Source organism: Protopterus annectens, chromosome 4.part0, assembly GCF_019279795.1.
Source record: "Protopterus annectens isolate FY-2018-M chromosome 4.part0, PAN1.0, whole genome shotgun sequence".
Taxonomy (NCBI): Eukaryota; Metazoa; Chordata; order Ceratodontiformes; family Protopteridae; genus Protopterus; species Protopterus annectens.
The window spans coordinates 221,667,597-221,693,115 of record NC_056733.1 but is presented as its reverse complement, the minus strand read 5'-3'; the positions used below and the strand labels follow the sequence as shown (position 1 = coordinate 221,693,115).

Sequence of the window (25,519 nt, the reverse complement as noted above, 5' to 3'; positions counted from 1 at the left end):
GGTGGAGGATACAGGTCAAAGTATCTTCTGCATTTGGCATTCATCGGGGATGCAAAAAGGTCACAGCAAGGCTGGCCCCATCTGCCACTTGTTCTTTGAGGGACCACTCATGAGGCAACAGAATGGCTCTGCTCAGTTTGTCCACTATCACGTTGGATGTCCCCGGGATGTGCGTTGCTATCAGAAAGCTCCTGGTGGATACAGCCCACTGCCAAATTCTCAGGGCCTCTCGGCATAAAGGCTAAGACTTGGTTCCCCCGTTTGTTGATATACCAGACCACCGACATGTTGCCCATTTGGATTGCAATCATCTCCCAAGGTAGAGAGTCGTGAAAATGCTACAACGCTAGAAACACCGCTCTCAACGCTAGGACATTGATGTGCAAATGGGATTCCATCTCTGACCAAGTACCTTGGACAGTTCTTCCCTGAAACAGCCCCCCCCCCCACTCTATCAGGGAAGTTTCCGTGGTCACCGTGGCTGAGGGAGGGGGAAGTACAAGTACAGTTACCTGGTGGCTGTTCAACCATCAGAGAAGGTCCTTTTTGCAAGCATTTGTCAGTAGAATCTTGAACGACATTGGAAGCTGTAGATAAGACCACTGGGTGAAAAGTAACCATTGGAGTATTCTCATGGGAACTGCTATGAGCATAGCTGCCATGGTACCCAATAGCTTCAAAACCTAGGAGGCCAGTACTCTTCTTTCCATTAGCAAGTGGAACACCTGATTTCGTAGAAAGATTACTCTTGCTTGAGGCAACCTGACCAAGGCAGTGGTGGTGTCTAGATCAGCTTCTATAAAGGAAATATGCTGCAATGGTAATAAAGCAGATTTTTTGAAATTTATGGTTGTGCCTAACTGAGAGCACAGATTGATTGGGTAATCTCTGGAGAGAATTAGTTGATGTCTGGTGGTGACTGTTAGGAGCCAGTCGTCCAGATACGGAAACATCCGGAATCCTAGACACCTCAGGTGAGCCGTAACCACTGCCATGCATTTGGTGAACACTCTGGAGGCTATGGTGAGATCAAAGGGCAATGCTTGGAATTGGTAGTGACTGGCCCCCAGCCAGAAATGCAAATGATCTCAGGACGGTGTGGCCATTTTGATGTGGTAGTACGCATCCTTGAGGTCTATACAGTACATCCAATTGTCCGTTCCTAGAAACGGTAGTATCGATTTAGGCGTGACCATCCGGAACTTTTCCTTCTTGACAAAGGTGTTGAGTCTGCTTAGGTCTAAAATGGGCCTCCAGTCTCCAGTTTTCTTTGGAACTAAAAAGAACCTGGAGTAAGTTCCGGATCCTGTCTGGTCTGCCAGGACTGGCTGGAAGACTCTTTTTCTAGCAGTTTGTGGATTTCTATGGCTGCTTGATGCCGCACACTGGGTGGAACGTCTGGGATTCTTGTTCGAATAGGAGGGGATTCTGAAAAGGGAATGATGTAACCTCTGGTAACTATGCTTTGCACCCAAGAATCTGTTGTAATTCTGAGCCAGGCGTCTGGGTACAAAGCCAAGCAACCCCCGACTGCCTCCACAGCTGGACAGTTGGGCCTCCTTTCAGGAGCACTGATAGGGCTTGCAAGGAACTGCTCCCCGTCACCCTGGTTCTGTGGACCCCCTCTGCCGCTTGGGCGGCATCTTCTGTTATTACCCCCTCCTCTGCCCCTGGAGAGGGGTTCACTACGTGTGTTTTGGAAAGCTCCTTGGGATTTCCGGAACCACATTTTTCCACCTCCCTGCCCTTTGGGGTATGGTCTAGTAGGGGTGGAAAAATGGACTCCTATGGCAGATAGAGTCTTTCCCTCCTGCTCACACCTAGTGAGAGTCTCCTTGACTTTGGGCCCAAACAGGGAAGAGCCATCAAATGGGGTGTTGACAAAGGAAGACTTGAAGGCTTCTGCAAAGGAGCATAAGTGCATCTAGAATAGTCTCCGCAGAGCTATCACTGAACCTGCTGCTTGGCTCGACCCATCGGCTGCATAAGAAATGAGCCGCATGGACGAGTTCACAATAGAATTAAGGGTGTTAAGCTGTGCCGTCACCTTCTCAGAGACAGCATCATCTGTGTTGCCCTTTAGAGTATCTCCAAGCTCTTTGAGGAGATCTCGTTGAAGACGGGTGAAATGGGTTAAATAGTTAAGCGATCTCAAGGCAAATGTCGCAGAACTAAAGATGCATTTCCCATATCTGTCCATCATCCTAGAGTCTCTATTAGGAGGATGGACAGAAGAAGAGGTTTCCGACATCTCTTTCTTGGTGGCCACCGCACCACCATGGCATCAACGGGAACTCCCTTCATGAGAAAAGTCCTGTCCTGGGGGAGTTGATAAACTTGTTAGGCCTCCGAGGGACCGGCTCCATGGAATCAGGAAACTCCCATGCCCTTCGAGTGACCAAATCCATTAGTTTGTCAAAGGGTGGAGTAAACCAGGAGGTGGAAGGTTGAGACCCAAAGGCCGTCAGGAGCACCGACTCTTCCTCAGTAGGGGCAACGGACTGCCAATCACCCCTCTGCTTTAGTATTTCCAGGATGTCTGCAAAGCAGACATCCTCCGAGGGGGACCGTGGGGACCCTTCTGATTTCTCTAAGTCAGTGTCTGGGGGAGTTGATAAATTTGTTAGGCCTCCGAGGGACTGGCTCCATGGAATCAGGAGACTCCCATGCCCTTCGAGTGACCAAATCCATTAGTTTATCAAAGGGCAGAGTTAACCAGGAGGTGGAAGGTTGAGACCCAAAGGCCGTCAGGAGCACCGATTCTTCCTCAGTAGGGGTAACGGACTGCCAATCACCCCTCTGCTTTAGTATTTCCAGGATGTCTGCAAAGCAGACATCCTCTGAGGGGGACCGTGGGGACCCTTCTGATTTCTCTAAGTCTGTGTCTGATGTCAAGGATTCCTGAGGGGAATCCAAATGCCTCCTCTTGCAAAATCTCTTTCTGGGGACCTCATTAGTGGGGGCGTCTGGTGAAGTCTCAGTACAGCAGGGGTCACCCGATGGGGTTACCTGAGGCTCTGGGTCTCGACGCTTGGTAAGAACCTGCGATGTAGAAGCAGAATGCAGCCCTTTCGGGGAAGAAGAGTAAAGATCAGAGGATGAGAAGGTCTTAGCAGACGTAATCCTCCTCATGGCATCGAAGGCACCGGTGTCGACCCAAGGAATCCGCTGGTTCTGAGGAAGACGGCAACTTCTCCTGTGCCAAGGCCACGGGCTCTGAACCAGAGAACAGAGCCGAGCTCATCTGCGCCGAAGTCTCGAGAGGAAGAGTCAGTACCGATGCATCGGTTCAACTCTCCCCCCGGAACTGAAGAGGGAGTGTCAGCTCCAAGATTCTTTGAACGGAACTAAAGAAATCAAGGTAGACGGGGCCGAAGGCACTGGGACAGGCCTTTGCTCCGAGGATTCCACAACCATCACATCTTCTCCTTCTGGCTCCAAAGGCTCGGCTAGCCCCGGAGGAGGAGTAGTAACAGCCAATGGGACAGTCGCAGGCTTTGAAGTCAGTTGCGACGAAGCCGAGAGTAATTTGGCCAATGCTGGGTTCTTTAAGAGCCTCTGCACCACACAGTCCACATTGATGTCCGAAAGGGTCCCCGAAGAATGGGTTGAAGGAGCCGAAGAAGCCACCGACCTAAGTATCGGAGACTTTAAAACCTCTGACACTGGCTCCAGCACTGGGGTTTGGCTCCGAGATATCAGCTCGGTGCACGGCTCCGAAGACTGAGGAGCTGGCGACCTCGCCTTCACAGAGGTGCTCAGAACCAAGGACCCAAATTCCAAGGACACCTTTGAACACTTCGGCCCCTTAAAAGACTTGGAGGTCTGGTCAGTCTTGTCCAATGCTTCCTGAAAGTCTGGCTTCAACAGCCCTCTATCAACCAAATTCCTTCGCCTCTCTAATAGAGCAATAATGTACTGGCCTCAAGCAATACACACAAGAAACATGGTTATCCGTAATGGACATTTTTTGCCCACCACTACACCTCTTAAAACCTGATTTCTGTTTCTGATCAGACATAATAGCAAGAACCCCTATTATCAGATCCCTGATAAAGAGAAAAACTAAAGGTACAGTAAGAACAAGTATACCGTACTAAATGCAATCCACAGAACAACAATATCTAGCTATAGGAATCTAAATATCTATATCAAAACACACACTAAGAGTAAAGGGATAGGGAAACACAAGTTGACAGAGCTCTGCCAACTAAGATGCAAAGGTAGCGCACAACATTAAACTAAAGAAACGGCCAAAGGCCCAAGAGCAACCGCTCCAAGTTCTAAGAAATAACGCGATAGGCGATATGCCCCAAAAATAACGTAATATATATATATATATATATATATATATATATATATATATATATATATATATAAATAAATATGTAAACTATTCAGAATATTTTATGAAAATTTTGTCCAAAGACAAGAAAAAGGTTTACTGGCCCAAGCTTCTCTGAAGATCATGCGATCCCTTGCAGCGGCAAACTAGATCCGGGGTTAATCAGAGAGCATCATGGGATAGGGAATGTGCCTAGAGTTACTCAAAGATCTTGAGCTTGGAGAGCAGCCGACTCGGAGGCGATGGATCGGCTCCGAACCCACGTGTAAGAACAAACGTGGAGATTGAACAACTTTGCATACAATGTTTAACATAAGAATCTAGGCATACAATGTCAGTGGGATACATTTCCATTAAGAACAAGATGCCCGACTAAGGCAAGAGACAAAAAAATATAAGAAATGAAAGAGGTCAAGCTACACCTTAGAAGACTGAAATAAACAAGGTGGACAAACAAATTATGCATAGTGTGAGACAAGATCAATAAAATTTAGAAGAAAAATTATATAAAGATATTGATAGGAAACCATTTTAAAGATACATAAGAGGTGAAAGACGTAAAAACATACAAATTGATAAACTGTGTATAGGTTTTAAAATGTATTCTCAAACACAACAGATTACAGATGTATTTACAAAACCTTATGCAAGACAGTTTGGCTTTACAAAGGGGGCGATAAATTGTTCTAGTGATATTCTGGTAACCTCAGATGCTGGAATTAAATTAGATTACATTGAAAAAGAACTGCACAACAGGACCTAAAAGAAACACTGGGAGGAGACATAATTAGCAATAATGACCTGAGAACATTCAGCAAGTACTTACAGTATCATTCTATCTATTATTTGCTAGGTCATGGAGATATTCCTCAAGATTGGAGACAAGTGCTTATTAAACCTGTCTTTAAGGGAAAGGGGAGTAGAACAAACCCAGAGTCATAAAGACCCTTAAGTCTACTTTCATGTTGTTGAAAAATAATGGAGAAGATAACACTGGGTATGGTAATGTCAGAATTGGAAAGGATGGGACAAACAATATCAGCATGCACATGTTGAAAATAGAAAATAGATCTATTACCACCTGTAACATGATGTTTGATAAATATATAAGAGCAGCGATGAATGAAAAACTGTGCTATGATATAACAGGGCCATAAACAAAACACTGTTCAATAAATTAGAACAACTAGGTATTGATTTACTTGGATAAAACAGACAGCTGGATGGCTTACAAATAGGACATGGCAAGTATCATACAGCAATTGGACAGGTGAAATTCTTGGTTACAGTCAAGGCTTTCCACAGGGCTACATCTGTGGCCCTTGCTTGTTTGAACTGTATCTTTCACACCTATCGTTTTCATCTGAGGTGTTCTACAGTCTGCATGCAGATGGCCTGAATTGGGTAAACTGATCACACATTTTGCAGATATCTTGTCTGGAAAAGAACGACTAAATTAACCATTTGGGCACACGAGAATAATATGCTGACAACAATGCATCAAAAACTAAGCATATGAAATTTAAGAGATATAAACTGAAAGGTGAACATTTAACACAGCACACAGATTCACTTAAGGTCCTGGGCATATGGGTAGATCCAGCTTTGAGTTTTTCTAATCATATCAACCAAATGGTTAATGATCGTTAAAGAACTATAGGTTATATAAAAAGGATTTATAAAGTCTAGGAAATCAGAAATAATAAAGTTATTGTTTGCCAATTGCATAGACCTAAACTTGTGTACAGAACAACAGTATGGAAACCTTATAAGAAAAGAGCACGAGTAAACTTGAAGTACAGGGGAAATATATCAAGGGCATTTGTGGATGTGAACATAAGTTATTATGAAAGACTGAAATATCTGAACTCTTACAGTGTCTTTTACAGATATCTAATAGGAGATCTTATTCAGGTATATAGGGCATTTAGAGACAACTGCCTCTGGAAATGTTTGGGGTTATCAAAAAGTAGTAGAAAATCATCAGACAACCTATGCGGCAGATTCAACAAGAATGAGAAGTGTACTAACTGATTTTCAGGGAGCAGCTGATGCATGGAACTGACTAGCAAACAGCCTGGACACTTATGGGAACAACTGTTTTGGTACACTGGCAGGCTAGACGAGCACTAATGCCTGTGCTTGAAATATTTGTCTGTATGTTTATGTTGTAGTCATCTCCCCAGCAATGGGACTTTTGCAATTGTGGCCATCTGTCTGGTCCGGATAAGCCCCCAGTCTTGTAACATTGCTGACACCTGCTGTCTGAGCATGCTCTCTCTTACTATTGCCATGACTGCAGCCATAAGCTGTTCTACTTGAACCAATGTAGGACCATTCAGTTAAAAGTAGTCTCTGACTGGAGTTGACACAGATAACGATCATTTCCATCCCACTAATCTGTTAAGTCTGTGTCAAACAAAACTGGACAGGTATGTGTCTCGTTACCACAATGCAGTTCAGGCTCCCTGCCAGAAGGATGAAACTTACAATTTTAAAACCCTCACCAGAAAATAAAGTGTGATAGTCAAATTGCAAAGGATAATTGTACAAGGGCTTTGCCACAATCACCCCAACATCCCTGTTTCTTTAACTCTGAGATCGTTCTACCCTGATTAAGGGGAATACTGCCAAAGTGCTGCTTCCCTTGATATATATTCTTAACGGCTGCAGTTCCAGTCTCATTCTGTCACGCATTGCAGTTGCAGTCCTCAATTTCCACAGAAGCACCGCAGTACATTGGGGGAAAAGTAAAAGACTGTCTGAATATGCAATAATTGTTGGTCCAACTCACATGACTGATGCTTGGACAAACTTGGTCACTGTAAAGTGGGATATTACAAAAAGAAAAGCATACAGTATGAAAAATCTTTATCAGCCTACAGCAAGTCCTGCAGAGAAGCACAGTGAAATGTTGTCACTTACTACAGGATGTAATAAATATACTGCAAGTAAGAACTCACTGAAGTGTTACAGCAGGACATCATTTTAATTGTAACTTTTTTACATTCTCGGTTTTTACTAATGACCTACCTATTTAGTAAATGGGACATTTTTAGTATTCACATCATAGTAATTTGGCAGATTAAATTATTAGCAATTGTTAGAAATCACAGAAAAGAGGTAAAAAGCCTTGGAAAATGCCACCAGTAAATCAAATGAAAAAAAAGTCAAGCCGGTCAGGAAAAAGGAGGATTTATTAACAAGTAATTAAAACATGAAAAAATAGGGTATTTTTTCTATGGATTGGGTTTCACATCTGATGAAGTGGCTACAATAACACAGTATCTGGTAGCGTTTATGTGCATTTTTTTTTTCATGTTTTAATTACTTGTTAATAAAGCCTCCTTTTTCCGGACCGGCTTGACTTGTAATTGCTAGAAACTTACAAAATTGATAATCATTGATATGGAGCATTAGCTAAGCCCTATAAGCCTGTACTCAAGGTTTCACCTAGATTACTTAGCTTTGAGAACCTACTGTTGCAGGGTGCTACTTTTGTATTGACTTTTCCAGTTATTCAACTGTGAAGTTTCTTTTACAGGTTATAGGTTTTTCTTCTCAGTTTCCCCAGGACTCTGGACTTGGTAGCAAAATCATTTTAATGAATGGAAATATATTCTAAAGTGCATTTATTCTAAACTGCATTTTTAAGAGTACCATTAATAGGTAATTGCAATAAGCCATATGGACAGACACGTGCTGATTGGAAAACAGCCACCATTACTCCGTTGCAAAAAGGCGGTACTTCCACTGACCTCCAGGAACTATAGATTAGTCTAACTAGCCTTAACTGCAAGGTCATGGAGCACATCATGATGGACCTTGTCAAGAAAGACATATGTAATCTCCAAACACTTGAACCTACTCAGTTTGAATTTGTCAAAGGGAGATCATGCCTGTTAAACCTGGTGGACTTATTCAGGACAGCTGCAAAGGCCCTGGACGAGGGAAAATCTGTGCATACAGCCTACCTAGACTTACCCAAGGCTTTTGACACTATCCCCCACTCAGGCATCATTAAACTCACTCAGCTAGGTATCAACCTTTATATCATTAGATAGGTCTCTAACTGGTTCACTAATAGAACCCATGTAGTCAAAACAGGGGAATCCACCTCCAGCAGCAGACTTGTAACCAGTGGTGTTCTACAAGAATCAGTCCTGGGACCTCTACTGTTTGGAATCTATATCTCCGAAGTACAAGTAAAAAACTAAAGGTCTGTAGCTGACAAAGTTTGCCGATGACTGCAGACTGGGAGCAGTCATAGAATCTCCAAACAATGTCAACATCCTACAAGAGGGTCTTACACAAACAAATAACTGGTGGCAAAGTCATGGCTTTAAACTCAATGCAAAAAATGTACCATCATCCCTTTCGTTAAGAGCGATGTTCCTGCTAGATACCACATCAATAGCAATACCTTAAGTACGCACTCAATGGTGACAAAAGTGGGCACACAGGTTGACAGCAACCTTGCCTTTGATTACCATGTCTCCACAATGGTAAGAAGGGGATTCTATATTGCTCATCTAAGTAAGGGCATTGCCTCCAGATAAAAAGAAGTTATAACTTCCCTGTACTCTTCCCTCATCAAGCGAATAATGGAGTGCAACGCCCCTTTTGGTATGTACCTTACCAAGCACCTGCAGCAACTGGAGAGACCACAAAGGTTCCTCACAAGGAAAATTCAAGGTCTTCAGCATCTGTCCTATGTGGATCATCTGAGATCACTGTCACTTTATCATGTTTCATACAGACTACTCAAAGACGATCTCTGCCTTGCATATAAGGCAATCTCTGACCATGCTTTACTGGAAATGCTGCATATCCACAAGTCAAATGGTACAAGGACTACTTGTTCTAAAGACCTTAACCTGGTATGTGACATTAATAGAACCTGCTAGAGGGACATATTCGTCTCCCAGAGGTTACCACACCTTTGGAACATACTTCTACTTCATGTCAAACAGAGCATCCTCATTGGGCCTCTTCAAACGCAATCAGGACGATTGGATGAATAACCATAAATACCCCCCTGGGGTTCCACTTGTGTCTCTCTTGGACAGGGGCAATAGGTGCTGATCATGGTATTAAGGGTAGAACTTTGCTAGGCTTGTAAGGGCCCTAGGGCCATTAGCCTAGAAACTTCCCATGACCCTACGATCCTATAATTACCCACTTTGCTACATTTTCTATGATTTTGATAGTGGTTGGCTCTGTTCAATGCTAGAAGGCTAAACAAAAATTTGCACTTCTTCAGGTATTCCTAACTCTTGAAAATATTAGTATATGCACAATTATTGACATGTTTTCAGAACGGCAAAAGCACTCCCAATGCAAGGTCTTAACGCCTACCACTCCTTCAAACATAATGCTGAATTAGACACTGTAAAGAAACCACTTCACCTCCACAGTCATAATGCAGTACAATGACTTAGAATTCTTCCACATTCTTCTTAGGATAAACAAAAGCAATATCACATAGCAGCCAACTACCATACTCTCTCTATGACACTGGCAGACCAATACGTATATCCTTAACTGACATCCCTTACCACAGAGGACAACACAACACTATCCTCTCGGGCGACTTCAACTATCCCCACATTAACTCGGGAACCTACAACAGACAAGTGTTTACAAAGATGTCTGGATTTCATTTATGCCAACTAGTTCAAACCTCACTCAATGAGGGGCTCAAAATTATTAGATCTGGTTCTCACAAACATAGCCCGCCCTATGGTCTGAGCCATTAGTTATCAAATCACTGGTAAAATCAGACCATCATGCAGTAGCACTCAACTAACCCCCTTACCTAGATCTTGCTCCACATGCTGCAATGTTCACAGTGAAATTCTATTGCCCACCTCCAAACTAGTACTGAGACCCCAGTTCCCATAAGACATACATACAGTGAGAAATTTAAAAAGAAGCCCATTTAGTGTAACCCTACTATCAACAAATTATACAATAGGAGAAAGAAAAACACATAAAAGCGGACTTAAGACCCCATCATCTACAGAAGAGCACAAAATGATCAGCAAAGAACTTAGAAACAAAAACAAATCTTCCATGCTAAGGATAATCACGACATTTTATTCAGCTATGTCAGGAACCTAAGAAGTAATAACCAACAATGCTCCAAGTTAATACTCCAAGTTAATACAAAATAACATTGCATACTCATGCCTTGAGGACATTGCTAACATATCAGGGGACAAATTCAGTTCACACTGCATCACTATCATCCCCAAAATTGCTTACAGCACATTAGAATGCCTACATTTCTTCTGTCTTTCGGCTTTTCCCGGTTAGGGTTCGCCACAGCGTAACTCCGGTCCACTAATGATTGGCAGCAGATTTTTACGTGCTGGCTTGCCGGGCCTAACGCACAACCTTCAGCGAAGGAACGCCCTCCACGCATGTCGACACACAGAAAACGCTCTAACTGGGAATCGAACGTGCAGCGTCTAACTGTGAGGCGACAACGCTACCGCAGCACCACCACCGCAGTAGTTTTAGAATGCCTACACTGCCCCTGCAAATTACCTCCAAGCAAATCCTAGGCACTCTAGAATGCCTACACTGCTCCTGCAAATTACCTCCAAGCAAATCCTAGGCACTCTCTAAGGCTAAAGACACTAATTCTATGAGCCCTGACAATATGCCCGGTTGTCTTCTTGACACTGAATCCTTATTACATCTATTCATCCTCAGCCTCTCCACTGGATTCATGCCAGAGTTGTGGAAAACTCCTGTACTCAGACTCCACAAAGAGGAACCCATAATTTACCTGGCCAACTACATACCCATCAACCTCACTAGCCTTATCTGTTAAGCACTGGGGCATATCAACATGGTCCTCATGACTAAGAACACAAACAACCTTCAAAACCTGGAAGCAAACCAGTCTAGGTTTGTTAAACAAAGATCCTGCCTCTTGAACAAGTCACTAAGGTTTAGATTCAGGAAAAACCTGGACTTTTATGGAACAGAAGTTTCATGGAACAGACTCCTCTCTCAGGTTAAGCACAGTAGCTCCGGTGACCCATTTTAAGTGTAACCTGGACAACTGCATGGGCAATTGTAAGTACAGCTCCGGTGTGGCCCCTCTAGCCATTATGGAAAAGAGCTGCAACTATATTGGGGTACGGTATTAATGCACATCTTGCTAAGTGGGTGGGATCACTGGCTAGGCAACAAATGGTTTACTAGATCAATAGACTAGTATGAACCTGTGAACAGTAACGGTCCTACTATGGATACCCAAGGCATTCCACCTGCAAAGACCACTTTCTTGTAAGAAACGCTCACCCACTTCATTTCATTCTGCCCGTCAGACAGAACACTCAAAATTTTGCAAATACCTCTCACATTAATATTAATAAACTGCTGTAGTATGACTGTATGGTTAAACACGAATTTGTAAATGCAACCACTACAAGGTAAGGTCTCAGGTATCTTGCAGCATTTAATTGATAAACACACCGTGTACAAATGCACTCTGCAGTTATGTCCCACTTATTAAAGGAAGACTCCTAAAGTGCTTTAATGTCCTCCAATCAGGTAGGAAAGTACTCTACATGCTAGAATGACTGCACAGCCTTTTAGTTAATATTGAGCAGTCTTCAGAGGAAGAGGCAACTGAAATGCTGAGGCTTCAAAATTTCCAAGCATGACATTTTAAGTAACTTCTTTATATTCATCTGTCAAACTAAACTTCCCTTTTTGTCACCAGTTCTAAATAAAAGCAAGCTGGCAAGGTACCAGGGGCTGCAGCCAAGCAACTCATGCAAACAACCACTTCATCTTCCGCCTGACTCTGCAGCCATCAAAGCAACTTAGAACCGTTTATTTTCCACCACTACCCAAGCACACTGATCATCACACTTTCTAAGAACACTTCCAGTTAAGGTCTACAACTTCCAGGCTTGCTTCAGGCATTGTTCTCTCTATCCACTTGAAAAGTACACTCTTGTACCACCTCCCAGGAGATTTTCTGCTGAAGTATTTGTAACCCCAACTCAATACCTTAGCCAAGACCAGTGTCAATCATTTCTAAAGTCAAAGAAACCTTTATTGTCATTTAGCATACATAAGTGCAGTTTAAACAAAATTGTGTCAGGCTCAAACTGAGTAGACATACATATACACAATAACACATACACACAATAACACATAGAACACACCTATATTGATCATTTCACAATTCTACGACCTCCCCCACAGATGAATATGGTTACATATAAGTGCCACAATAATTTTTAGGCACCCTGTTGCCCTACAGCTTAGCAACCTAGTAACCAATCTCTATAAAGTCTAAAAAGGAGTTCTGCATGAAAAAGAAAAAAACTGCAGTACAGAACCCAGACCATGATCACCTATCCCCCCCCCCCCACAACTCTTCAACTACACAGCAAAAAGGTCTTCTCCTGGCCAGATACATGCCCCCTCCCAGCATCGGGAGCCAATTGGGTCCTGTTTCTGTACCCTGCCCGATCGTCTTCTTGCGTCACATTTTTAATAAAAATTGTTTTTAGACTTTAGCACACTACCTCTACAGTTTATACTCTGCATGGAGTGCTACAGCACTGACATATGCAATACAGGCTTTTAAAATCTGGTATGCATTAAACAGCAATCAGGATCAGCCAATCACACCACCTAACACTTTGCAGTTGCCTCTTTTGCCACACCCTAGTTAAGCTTGTAATACATGATACAGTTTGTCAAGGGGGCAGTGTACCCATCTGAGGTAACAAGATGAAGTACAATTCTGTGGCCATGACATTCCTTCTTTGCAACAAAGGCAGTGTACTATCTGTGAGCAACAAACAAATACACTACTGTGGTCATCAAGTCCTTCACTTTCTTCATAATCAGGCATCAAAAGTATACAGACAGTACGGTGTGTGTGAAAGCAATGAGCAGTTATATGATCACACATGCTCTCTTTTCCCTGAACAAACTGTATGATTCTGACAGTAACAAGCTGAAGTACATTATCACAGCAATTAAGCAACTTCTACACAGTTAAATTCATGTTCCCTTCTTAGAAGAGGCAGTACATTGTGTGTGTGTGTGTGTGTGTGTGTGTGTGTGTGTGTGTGTGTACGCGTTGGCACCTGTGCATGTGTGGAAAAGGAAATGAAGCTAGTGCTTACTTAAAAATGTAATGAAGCAATAAAATAGGTTTTCAAAATGTTACTTTACTATTATGGTTTCAGAGCCTTTCTACAGAAAACGTTTAAGAGTTGGTTGCCTTGATCCATGGCACAGAGGGATGAAGCCCTAACTGCGATGCAAGCTGCCATGTTCACTTAGTGTCCCAGGCACCGGAAGATTCAGGCAGTGGAAGAACTGAAAGGGTATCCAACTTGCCAATACCAGTGGATGGGAATGGCTGTGCACATGCAGGGACACACAGGGGGGCACAGGATTGGTGAGATTCCCCTTACTGGAGACCAGGCCACCTTTGGTTAAGGTGATTAGCAGGGCTGCTTGAAAGAAACACCCCTTGGAGAAATGAGGTGACATCCTTTGCAATCAGTCCATCTCATGCTATGTCCTTAGAACTTTGCCAAATGTGTGGGAGACAGGGATGAAAAAATGTTAGCCCTGACACTGTCTAAAAATGAACATATCAGTCAACCCTCATCCCAGTGATGGGCAAAAGGAAATCAGATTCCTGACTGCTAGCAGGCTGGACATCAATTGTTTGCAGCTCACATGTTCGGTTAAAATTATCTTCTCACATTTAAGCTGCTTAATCACATCACTGAATACCATAAATTTAGTACCACTACCAAAGTTACAGTGTTACTAATGCACTGTATGTGGTCTTGCCTTTCAAGTATTGTAGGATTGAATAAGAAAAGACTGAAGGTCCGAAGTAGTAAACAGTATGATTAATGATGAAGGTGTGAACGAGTTCAATGGTTCTTCATACAGTTTGTTCAGGGAAAAGAGAGCATTTTACTTTCCATTTGCCCCACTCATAGCTATTTTTTTTTAATCTTACCCAACCCTAACCTCTCCCTCAAGTGCATTTGATTTGATTTGATACTTTGATGCTAACAGCAATGTCACTGGAAAATAAGGGAGACTCCACTAGCAAACTACAAGGGTGCATGGGGCTTCTTTAAGGGCATCCTTCCAACTCTGACTGCATGGTGTTACCAAAGGTATTCATTCTAACTCATGTTAGATGCTACAAAAGGGAGGGGGTCATTCCAATACCAGCTGGGTGGGAACATTTTTCTGGGTCATTCCAACTCTGGGTGCATTATGCACTTACTGGTTGTCATTTCTAGTCCACATACAGGATGCCACTACAGAAGGTCAATCTAATCTATCTTTGACTACACAGGACCAACCATTTCAGGAGGCTCAGTCTAACTCCTGGTGCACAGGGCCACTACAGGGAGTCAGTCTAACTTCAGATACTTGAGCAACCTTCTAACTATACAGATCTGCTATAGTACGACTTGACCAGCAGCAAGGCAAATGTAGGACCATGCTCACTGTAGTGAGTTGCTGCTGAAAAATGAGAATGCCAGCTGAAATCCTTAGAACAACTAAATTAGTTATACCAAAAGGGAGATTTATATACTAACTTTGAGACTGCAATACTTGGCAGTATTCCCTAGGGAGTTCAACAATCCCAAAATTAGTATATACAAGTAGCAGAGTTGTGCTTTAATGACAGCACAGCAAGTTTCAGGAATCAGCAGTAGTGCCCAGTTATGGGCCCAAGTCATGGGATCTCAATATAGCATGCTGCTTTTCTACGTTGGGTCAAGTTCACTGCAGCATGCCACTCTGCTACACTGGGCTAGGTTCACTGCAGTGCATTACAATTTTGTCACTCTATTGTGCCACCAGAGAACTGAAGTACTCCATAGGCTACCACAAAAACTTGTGATCGCAAATGAAAAAGTCGCCATGTTCAAACTTACAATGCAGAAGTTGGTTATGGTCAATACCACAGAACAAGGAAAATTAACAGCATATCTACCACCACTCTCTTCTTGCTCTTTTCCCTGGATTCTCATTCAATACTACACCAGAATACCCCAAGGATCACTTCCCTCCAGAGAAGTTCACTGGAGAATATTGTCACTTCTGAAATGTACCTGCATGGTGTAAACTGTAGGTAGCTACTTAGACAGACAAATTGAATGCATGCCACAATGGCTCGTCTCCCAGTTCTTCAGACAGTTATGTGTCTCAGACCTTAAGAAAACAACCCAGTGAGAGGTATGGTATCATAGTCAAGCAATACTCTAGAATCCTATCCAGGATTACAAGACACCACATCCTCAAAGATTTTACTACCACGAGACGAGACAAAACTGCCAATCATACACGACTCCAACTGATCCTGACGAAGAATGGATACACTACCAAACCCCTCAGCACTCTCCCCCAAAAGTATCAAGCCCTGTACATAAATTATTTAGTAACCTACAGAGAACATGGTTTCAAATGTTACACAAATAGAAAAGAAGACCATGATCCAGAAAAGGAGCAACTGCTTTGTAACAGTCAGCTCCAAAGTACATTTTTCCACAGATATGGCACCTGACACCTAAACAGTTCCACATATCAGAGATACTGAACTCCATTACAGGCAGAGTATCTAATTCTACAGCTACTATACCCCATCTTGGGCTATAGCCAGTCCAACAGTCATAAGCTTACAGCACTGCACTGCTACTAGAAACATACAAATAACACCATCTGCTGCACCTTGATCATGGATGGTACCCAATTCCACAGATAGTTACACAAAAACTTACCCGATCTTATAAACACTACTGCCTGGCCCCTTGTCCCAGACAAAAGTTCCAAGTCACACAAATGCTATAGTGTTGAAAGTAATGTATTTAGCCTCTCAGACACTTCAAATGTGCAGCAATTCTGTAATGTGACAAGTCAAAAAACAAAGTATTTTATGCAGTGGTAACTTAACTTGATTTTGCACTGAACATGCACAGGGTGACAGTTGGTAATCAGCAGGCCTGTATGCCCCGTCCCGCTGAGCTAAAGCAAGTTTCTGTTAAGCACAATGCAGCAAGAGTCGCCTGTCAAACTTGGCTTCTGTACAGGAGGCTAGTCTTTGACAATCTGAAACTGATTAAAGATAAAAGTTTAACACAACCTCTCTGATCCACTCAATGCAAAAATAAATAATGTATGAACGAATGAACAAGTCTGCACAGGAGTCCAGGAGGAGGGTCAGCAGCAAGACAGTTTTTCTTCTCAACTTCCTTTAGCTTATTAATTTTTTGTTGTAAGTGCTAATACGAAACTATCAAGAAAAACATTTAAATAGCACCCAAATAGTGGTAGACAATGCATACAAATTAAGGCACACAGCTGCTGAACCACAAATCACCCATCGCAATGAACACTTTTTGACTTTTTTCAGATTAATTAAGTCACTGCGCAGCTGTGTAACAAATTGTCCCAGATTTCCCCACCTTCCCTAGCCTTTATTTTTACCTCACAAAGTTGCTTTGTTCCTCAGAAATTATATACGACGGTCACTAATGAATACAGCCCATAAATGATGTTGACCCAAGTGTGGCAGTCACAAACTTTTTTTTTCCCAGAATTATCTGTCAACACAGTCCCTTTGATTTTCTTACTAAACAGCACTAATATGCAAACACAGTTTTGTAATTGTTTATTTAAGCAACCAAAATAAACAACAGGCTGTAAAATGCATGTAAAACCAACAAGTAACAAATTTAAAATGTGTACAGAGCCAAAGAACTTAACTGGAAAACAACAAAAATATATGGTCAAGAGCTTTCATCTTCCTTTATTCAGAATTCTTCAGAACCATAGCATATATGCCAAAAGAAAATTTAAATAACTTCAAGCTTGATCAAATGAAATCAATTACCACAGTTCTTAAAGTCATACACAAACATCCATAAAAATATAGGTTCATAGGTAGGTACTAGGCTATTGGCCCTTGGGCCTATATAATCCTAGCCAAATGGTACTCTGGTTTTCGCCACCCAAGAAAATTATTTTCCTGTGCCCCTGTCAAGCAGAGCCACAGAAGTGATCCCCGGGGTGAATTTCCTATCTCCCATCCAATCATCACGATTTTTCTTGAAGAGTGCTAATGAGGAGCTTTGTTTGATATAGACCGGTAGTTTGTTCCAGAGTATGGGAAGTCTCTAGGACAGGAATCTATCCCTCCAGCATGTTCTGATATTGTGGTGACAAGGTTTAGGTCCCTAGAGCGTGTAGCTCGGAGGGATTGGGATTTCTTTAAGGGGAGCATGTCCAACAGCTCTGGGTTTGACATAGCTTTGTATGTTAGGCAGAGATCGCCTCTGAGTAGGCAATATGTGACGGAGTAAAGCTGGAGTTTTTTGAGACTGTCTGTGTAGGGCATCTGTTTGAGGCTGGTAATCCTCTTTGTGAGGTATTTCGGCGGCCTTTCCAGTTGTTGTAGAGATCTTGTGAGGTACATACCAAAAGGGGCATTGCACTCTATAATGGGTCTAATGAGTGACGAGTAGAGGGGAACAATGACCTCTTTTTTTCCTGGATGAGAAACCTTTTGTGATGAGGTGTGGGACCTCTGTGGCGATGTGATTATCAAAGGAGAGACTACTGTCCCACCTGTGTCCCAAGGTCTCTTATCACACTTTCGGTGTTAAGTAGACTATCGCCTGTGTGGTAGTTCATGGGTACAGAGTTATATTTTAGTTCTTTCAAATTTTTAAAAAGTGTACTTACAAATGTTATAAAAACTAAAAATAGTTATTCACAATCATGCAGCTGTTAATTTCAGAACACTAACTATACTTAAATTGTTATTCAAATCTAGCAGTTTACATGCATCTAATCTTACCTGCCACCTGAATTAAATTTATCTCTAAATTATTCTGCCAGTCACCACCCCTAGAATCAATATCAATTTTCTGTAATACCACAAACAAAAAGTACTTAAAGTTAAGGCATAATGGAGTATGGTTACTTAAGGCACTTATTGAATCCCTCCTTCAGACAATGTAATTATGCTGTTAAATGCAAGTCCTTACACGCTTTTCTACCTTACATATGGAATAGGCAGGACAGATAACAGAGCAAGCCAAATAAATCACTTATTTGGATATACAGTTACAACTCTCAGCAAAATTTTATAACTTCTTAATCATTTCTAGGATGCCCATTCTATTCTCATTAATAAGCAGGCGTGGCACACACATACCACATTTCCTGGTTCCCACTACTTTTGCAACAATATTGGTTCTTAACAAATCTGTCTTCTCAAATTGATCTTTCAGATGACAACCTCTTTTATAAATAAATGTCAGTTGCTGTCCAACAACTGCATTTAATAAATTAAATGCACTAAAAATATTCCAGTACCTGCTTAGTATATCCTTTAGCTGGTGGAAATCCACTGCAAAGTTAAGAACCATTACTCTTTCAAAAACTGATGGCATACTAAATGTGACTTGCACCCCAGAATTTTCTCCAGATAAACAAAGTACTGTTCACCTTATGTAAAACAGGTTAGTATTTTAATCTTACCTCCTTCAGCCTAATAAATTCCTCAGACAAAGCATGCTACAGGTTTAATGGATAACTCCATTCCTTAAAACATCGTCTGAATCAATGAAACCATTAAAAAATCTCTTCTTTAGATGTAACCTTGGAGGGCCTCACAAGCTGCCCTTTTACCACATTCTTTTTTTTGGAAATAGGGGTGGCAGCTGTTGTAATGCAAATATGAGTTGCTAAACGTGGGTTTTCGATAAATCCTGGACTGAAAACAACTGTTCTGAACATGTATATATATATATATATATATATATATATATATATATATATATATATATATATATATATATATATACATACATACACACACACATATACATTATATACATATATATATAAAAATAATATTTGACATCTGTCAGAAAAAGAATGTGTAAATAATAAAAAATTCAGTAGTTGGACTTACAGTAGTAAAAACTCTGTAACGTGCTTTTCACCCCCTGCCCAAAGGATAAAAATATCTGATAAACAAATGTTTTCCATTTCATCCTATATTGACTGTTTAGCACAATTTATTTCCCAATACATTAATACCTACTTGTTCTTTCGGCTTTTTCCCGGTTAGGGGGTCGCCACAGCGGATCACCTGTCTGCTCATGATTGGCAGTGGAGTTTTATTCTGTCGAGTTGCCAGCCCAGTGCCCAACCTTCCATAGAAGGCACACACATGCACGCACTCACACCTAGGGCCAATTTAGAGTGTCCAATCCACCTACAGCATGTCTTTGGGATGTGGGAGCAAACTGGAGCACCCGGAGGAAACCCACGTGGCCACAGAGAGGACATGCAGACTCCGCACAGAAGGCACCCCAGCCGAGGATCGAACCAGAGAACCTCTTGCTGTGAGACGGCAATGCTAACTGCTGCACCATCGCCGCCCCCAATACATCAATACCAAATTTGCAAAAATGGGGGAGCATGCTGCAACCTCACTAATTTGGCTTAAATATTGCCCTTCAAAATAGATGTAATTATTATTCAAAACAATGTCCATAAATATCTCCACTAATTTTAAGTCCAATGTAGAAAGCTCTGTAAACCACAAAATTACTTCCACAAACCATAAAGGTCCTGTTTTCCGTGAAATAAAACAATTTTTATATCAACTGTAACAAATGTACCATATTTTCTACACTCCGTCTCACTTGCAAATCTGTAAAACATTCCAAGAGTCTTAGGTTCATAGGTGTGTGCTAGGCTAATAGCCCTGGAGCCTTTACAAGCCTAGCCCAAAAAAATGCCCATGCACCGTGCCACTCGATGTTAGTTCACAGTGCCCCTATCCAGTAGGGCAACTGGAATGATCCCTGGAGTGAACTTTGTTATCCATCCACTCATCAAGATTTCTATCCATCCACTCATCAAGATTTCTCTTGAAGAGGGCCAGCGAGGTGCTCTGCTTGACATGAATGGGAATCTTGTTCCAGAGTATGGGCAGTCTTTGCAAGATGAACCTGTCCCTCCAGTATGTTCTGTTAATTGTGGTAATGAGGTTGTGATCTCTGGAGCATGAGGTGTGGGGGTAATGGGATTTCTTTAGGTGTAGCGTTTCAAGTATGGCTGGATCAGACATGGCTTTGTAAGTCAAGCAGATATCACCTTTAAGTAGATGATAACAGACTGAGAACAGCTGAAGTTTCTTGAGTTTGTCCATGTAGGACATGTGTTTAAGGCCTAGGATCCTTTTTGTGAGGTACTTTTGTGCTTCTCCAGCTCTTGTACGTGTCTGGTCAAGTACATGCCAAACGGGGCATTATATTCAATGATTGGGCTAATGAGTGATGAGTAGAGAGGGATGATGACCTCTTTCTTCCTGGATGCAAAACCTTTGGTTATAAGATGTGCCATGTAGAAGGACTTTCTGGTCACAGTGGGAATGTGGTAGTTGAAGGTGATGTGGCTGTCGACCTGGGTGCCCAGATCTCTTATGGCCACTTCAGTGTTCAGTGGGCTCCCATCAACATGGTAATTCGTGGGACCCATTTTTTGGCGTTAAGCTTCAGGCCATGGTTCCGACACCAGTCAGTGGTCTCAGAGAGGCCTTTTTGTAGGCTGCCTGCATCACTTGGGGAGTTGATAATGATTCCTAGCATGTAGTCATCAGCGAAATTGGTCAGAGTCTTCTGTGTTGGCCTGGACTTCTGAGAAGTAGACACCAAACAGGACAGAGCCCAGGACTGAGCCCTGTGGGACTCCACTCGTGACTGGTCGACAGTCTGACTTGGAATCCGCAACTTTCACTCTATGGGTCCTGTCTGTGAGCCAATTTGTAGCCCACCTAGTGATGTAAGGATTGATGCCTAGTTTGGTGAGTTTATCAATGACACCCGAGTGGGGAATGGTATCAAAGGCCTTGGCCAGGTCGAGGTAGGCTATATGCACTGCCTTACCCTCATCCACAGCCTTGGTGACTGCCTTGAAGAAGTCAACCAGGTTCAGCAGGCAGGATCTCCCCTTGACAAAGCCAAACTGTGTGAGGTACAGAGTTTGTAGATTGCCTACATCTTTGTTAAGCAGGTCCATGATGATGCATTCCATAGCTTTGCATACCAGACTAGTCAGGCTAATGGAATGATAGTTCCCAGGGTCTGTAGTTGCTCTCCCTTTATGGAGCGGGAAGACTGTAGCAGTGTGTCATTCGTTAGGGACATAGCCTGACGTAAGGCTGTGACTGGACAGGGCACACAGATGTGGTTGCCAGTTCATTTTGTAGCTCATGTAGGATGCAGCCAGGCAATTATCAGGTCCCATGGACACTGTATTCTTGGCTTTGGACAATGCAGCTTTTACCTGTGCCACAGAAATGGGGGGTACCAGGCTTTCTTCTGGTATTGTGATAGGGCCCTGTGGGGGGTAAAGCTGGCACTGAATTTGTCGGCCAGTACGTTGGCTGTATCTGTTGGCTCAGTATAGGAGGTGCCATTGTGCAATAACTCAGAGCAATGTATTGCCTTTGAGGTTTTTTATATAGCTATAGAAGTCTTTGTGGTTGTTTTTGATGTCAGCCACAATTCTGCCTTCATAGCTGGCTTTAGAGGATTTAATAAGGGATCTCAGCTTTTTGCTGAGACTGATGAGGGATGTTGTCTTGTGACTATTTTTTTCTTGCAACAGGTTCTTCCTTCTGTTGTAGAGTTTACTGATGGCTGGGGACCACCATATTGGCTTCCTTTTTTTGGAGGAGAGTGGCTTAGTTCTATTTGTTACTGCAAGCTCCATGAATTTGTGTACATGCTTGTATAGTGCATTGGTGTAGAATTCAGCAGTCATGCAACCATTTTCCATTGGTATGGGGTGCCGAGAAGTTAGCCACCTCTGTTTTTTAGGAGCCCAAAGTCGGCTTTAGAGAAGTTTTTCAGGGTGGTCACCTTAGCGGGGGGTGTAGGTGAGATGGAGATTTCCATGGTGATCAGTTTGTGGTCAGATTTCACCAGAGAGGAATTGACTTTAAGTGTGGAGCAACAGTCTCCCATGTTGGTGATCCTTTAGTGGGGTCAGAATAAGCTGGTCCAGGGCATTGGAATTGATAAATTCCAGAAAGCATTGGGCCTGTACATTGGTACTTGAATAGTTTTCCCAGTTGATGGAAGGGTAGTTGAAGTTACCCAGTATAAGAGTATTGGGTTGGACCTTGATAGATTCCAGGGGCTTAAGAACCTTGAGTTGGAGTCTAGGGACATGTTTGGGGTTCGGTAGCAGGCTATGACTTGTATCGCCGTCTTACCCAATGTTAGTTGTACCTGAAGTATCTCAGATGCATTATGCTGGGCTACCAGTCTAAAGGTGTGTATATCCTTCAAGAATATGGAGACACTACCGCCTTTGGAGCTTCTGGCCATATTCTGGGGCTGAAAGGTATGGAATAAGTTGTAGCCTTTTAATAATTAAACTACCTCTGACTAAATGTTTTTTTAAGTTTTCCATCAATATACTCTGTAATTGGTTCGATCTTAATGGTGTGCATTTTGGGAATACGAAATACAGTTGGTATTCTAGGATTATCCACCTTCAAATACCTATATAGAGCACTAGATATCTCTGTAAATCAATTTGCCTATAAGCCACATTGATTTAATGTTTAGAAACCTTCACATATTGGTCAGGATCCCTTCAAATATTGGACATCCTACCTACATAATCTACCCAATCCATCACCAACAACCCACCTGCTTTATCTGGTTTCATTAGTCGAATTTATTTATTTTTATTGTTTATTTTACATTTGTTAACCGGGATAGTCCACTGGACACAGGTCCATTTTCAGTGGAGGCCCAGGGAGAAAAGCTCCACACATATGAATAACATGCAACAAAAAAAACTACAAAGTTTACAAAGTATATTTAGATACAAAATGCAGTAAGTTTTAATTAACAGTAGTATATCCATACACAGCAGTCACAATTAGTCAAAACAGAGAAATCTTACTGTAATAGTTTCATTAGTCTAACGAAATATATACAATGGCCTCAATCATTGCTGGAGGGAGTCATGTGTAAACCAACAACTTCTTAAAGGTTATAGGGGTCTAAACCATAATCTATTTTATTATATTGTATGCATTTCTACAATAACAGAATATAGACCTATCTGTTCCTCTTGAGGTGTGAGATAGTTAAGGTGGTGTAGGGTCCAACATAGTGGAGGGTCTATCCTGCTGAAGTGCAAGAGCATAGCCAGTTATTAGTGAGATGCAGTTTTAATGAACTGTATGAAGGATGTCATAGTAGTTATGTTATAGGGTAGAGCAGGCATGGGCAAACTACGGCCCGGGGGCCACATGCGGCCCGTTAAACGTTTTGATTCGGCCCGCCAAACTTGAAAAAATTTAATAAATTAACCTTGTTAATGTTTTATTTCCCCTGCAATTCTGATGTTTCCTCACTAGATGGCGCACTCTAGATATATTGGCTTTGTTGAGGTGAAGCGTAGGCCTATTACTCCACGTTTGCACTTTACCCTTTGACCCACCGCCCCATCTATGAAGATGAGCGGACCCAAGAAAAGGAAAGTGGACAGAGAATGTCGAGTGTTCAATAAGGAGTGGACAACTAAATATTTTTTCACTGAACACCGATCATCTGCTGTTTGCCTGATATGCCAAGAAACTGTGGCGGTTTTTAAAGAGTATAATATTAGCCGTCACTTTGCCACAAAGCACTTTAATTATGCTAGCAAGCTCTCAACAAAAGAACGGGAAGCTGCTGCTGAGAAGGTGGCAGCTAATTTGAAGGCTCAGCAAAGTTTTTTTCACCATCAAACTGCCATTCAAGAGTCAAGTACCAAGGCCAGTTTTATGCTTTCATTCAAAATAGCAAAGGCCAGCAAACCACTGTCTGAGGGCGAGTTTTTAAAAGAATGTATGGTAGAGACAGCAGGTATTTTGTGCCCGGAGACCAAAGACAAATTTGAGAAAATCAGTTTATCACGGCGGACAGTGACTCGCCGTGTGGAACTAATAGATGAAGATATCACCAGCAGATTAAACATTAATCATTGGAAATTAAAGCACATGTTTTCTCCATATCCCAAGATGTGTATTTTTCCCCCAATGAGGTGATGTTTTCAAAGCATGCCATCTATCTGCTCCTGTTCCGGCCCCTTCGTCAAATGTTAGAACTCAATGTGGCCCACGAATCAAAAAGTTTGCCCACCCCTGGGGTAGAGCATTCCATATTTTGGAAACATAATTAGAAGAGGGCATCACCTGCTGTATTATTTGACTTAGTTACTGTGAGAATAAGTTTGTTACTGCAGCGAAGAGTTCTGTTACGGGTGTGGAGGTGAAGTAGGCTTTGCAATGCAGGGTTTTTTTCTGGTTGATATAAAATTTTATGGGACAGAGATAGTTGGTTGTAATGCAGGAGTTGAGGAAGTTCCAGCCAGATGAGCAGTGGTGAGATCTAAATGGGGAGTCGAGGCAAATATAGCTATTTTGTTATAGCAGGAGTCAAGTTTAGCTAGGTCTGCTTTTCTAAGGTTGGGGAGAATAGGTGAGGCATAGAGGAGGGCAGAAATAAGGCGAGTGTGAGATATAGTAGCTTTTGTTTGTTGGATAAGAAATTGTCTATTTCTATGGAGGGTACCTAGTTTTTTGTGAACTTTCTTGATGTTCTGGGAAATATGAATATAAAACCTTAGGATTGTTATCAATCTCAATGTCCAGGAGTTTGGTGTGCTCTTTGGGAGAGATAGTAGTTTTGTTACTGGACATGATATTGAAGGTGGAAGTTGATGAGGTGGACCTATTGGGGTTAAAAAGAGTAGTAGTTTGGTTTTAGCAGGGTTTAGGATGAGTTGGATATTGGATAGCCATGTTTCTATACATGGCTAAGTTAATGTGTGAAGTTCCTGTAGTGAGGAAGCTGCACAAATTAATGTAGAATCATCAGCGTATTGGATGACAGATGCTTTGTGAGTAGAGGAATGAAGTTTAGTGGTATAGAGGCTGAACAGCAGAGGGCCTAAAACAGAAACATGGGGAACACCAACATTAACTGGGAGAACGGGGGGGGGGGGAGAATTCTCGTTTCCACAAGACTGCTTGCTGACAGCCTGCTAAATAGCTCCGGAACCAGG

The 25,519-nt window shown here is 42.2% G+C and overlaps 1 protein-coding gene across 1 annotated transcript in view; it reads right to left on the bottom strand.

Moving 5' to 3' along the window:
* MAFG (MAF bZIP transcription factor G) overlaps positions 1-25,519 on the bottom strand; it is a 599,435-nt gene that overhangs the window by 526,986 nt on the left and 46,930 nt on the right. The gene's annotated exons all lie outside the window — the stretch shown is intronic.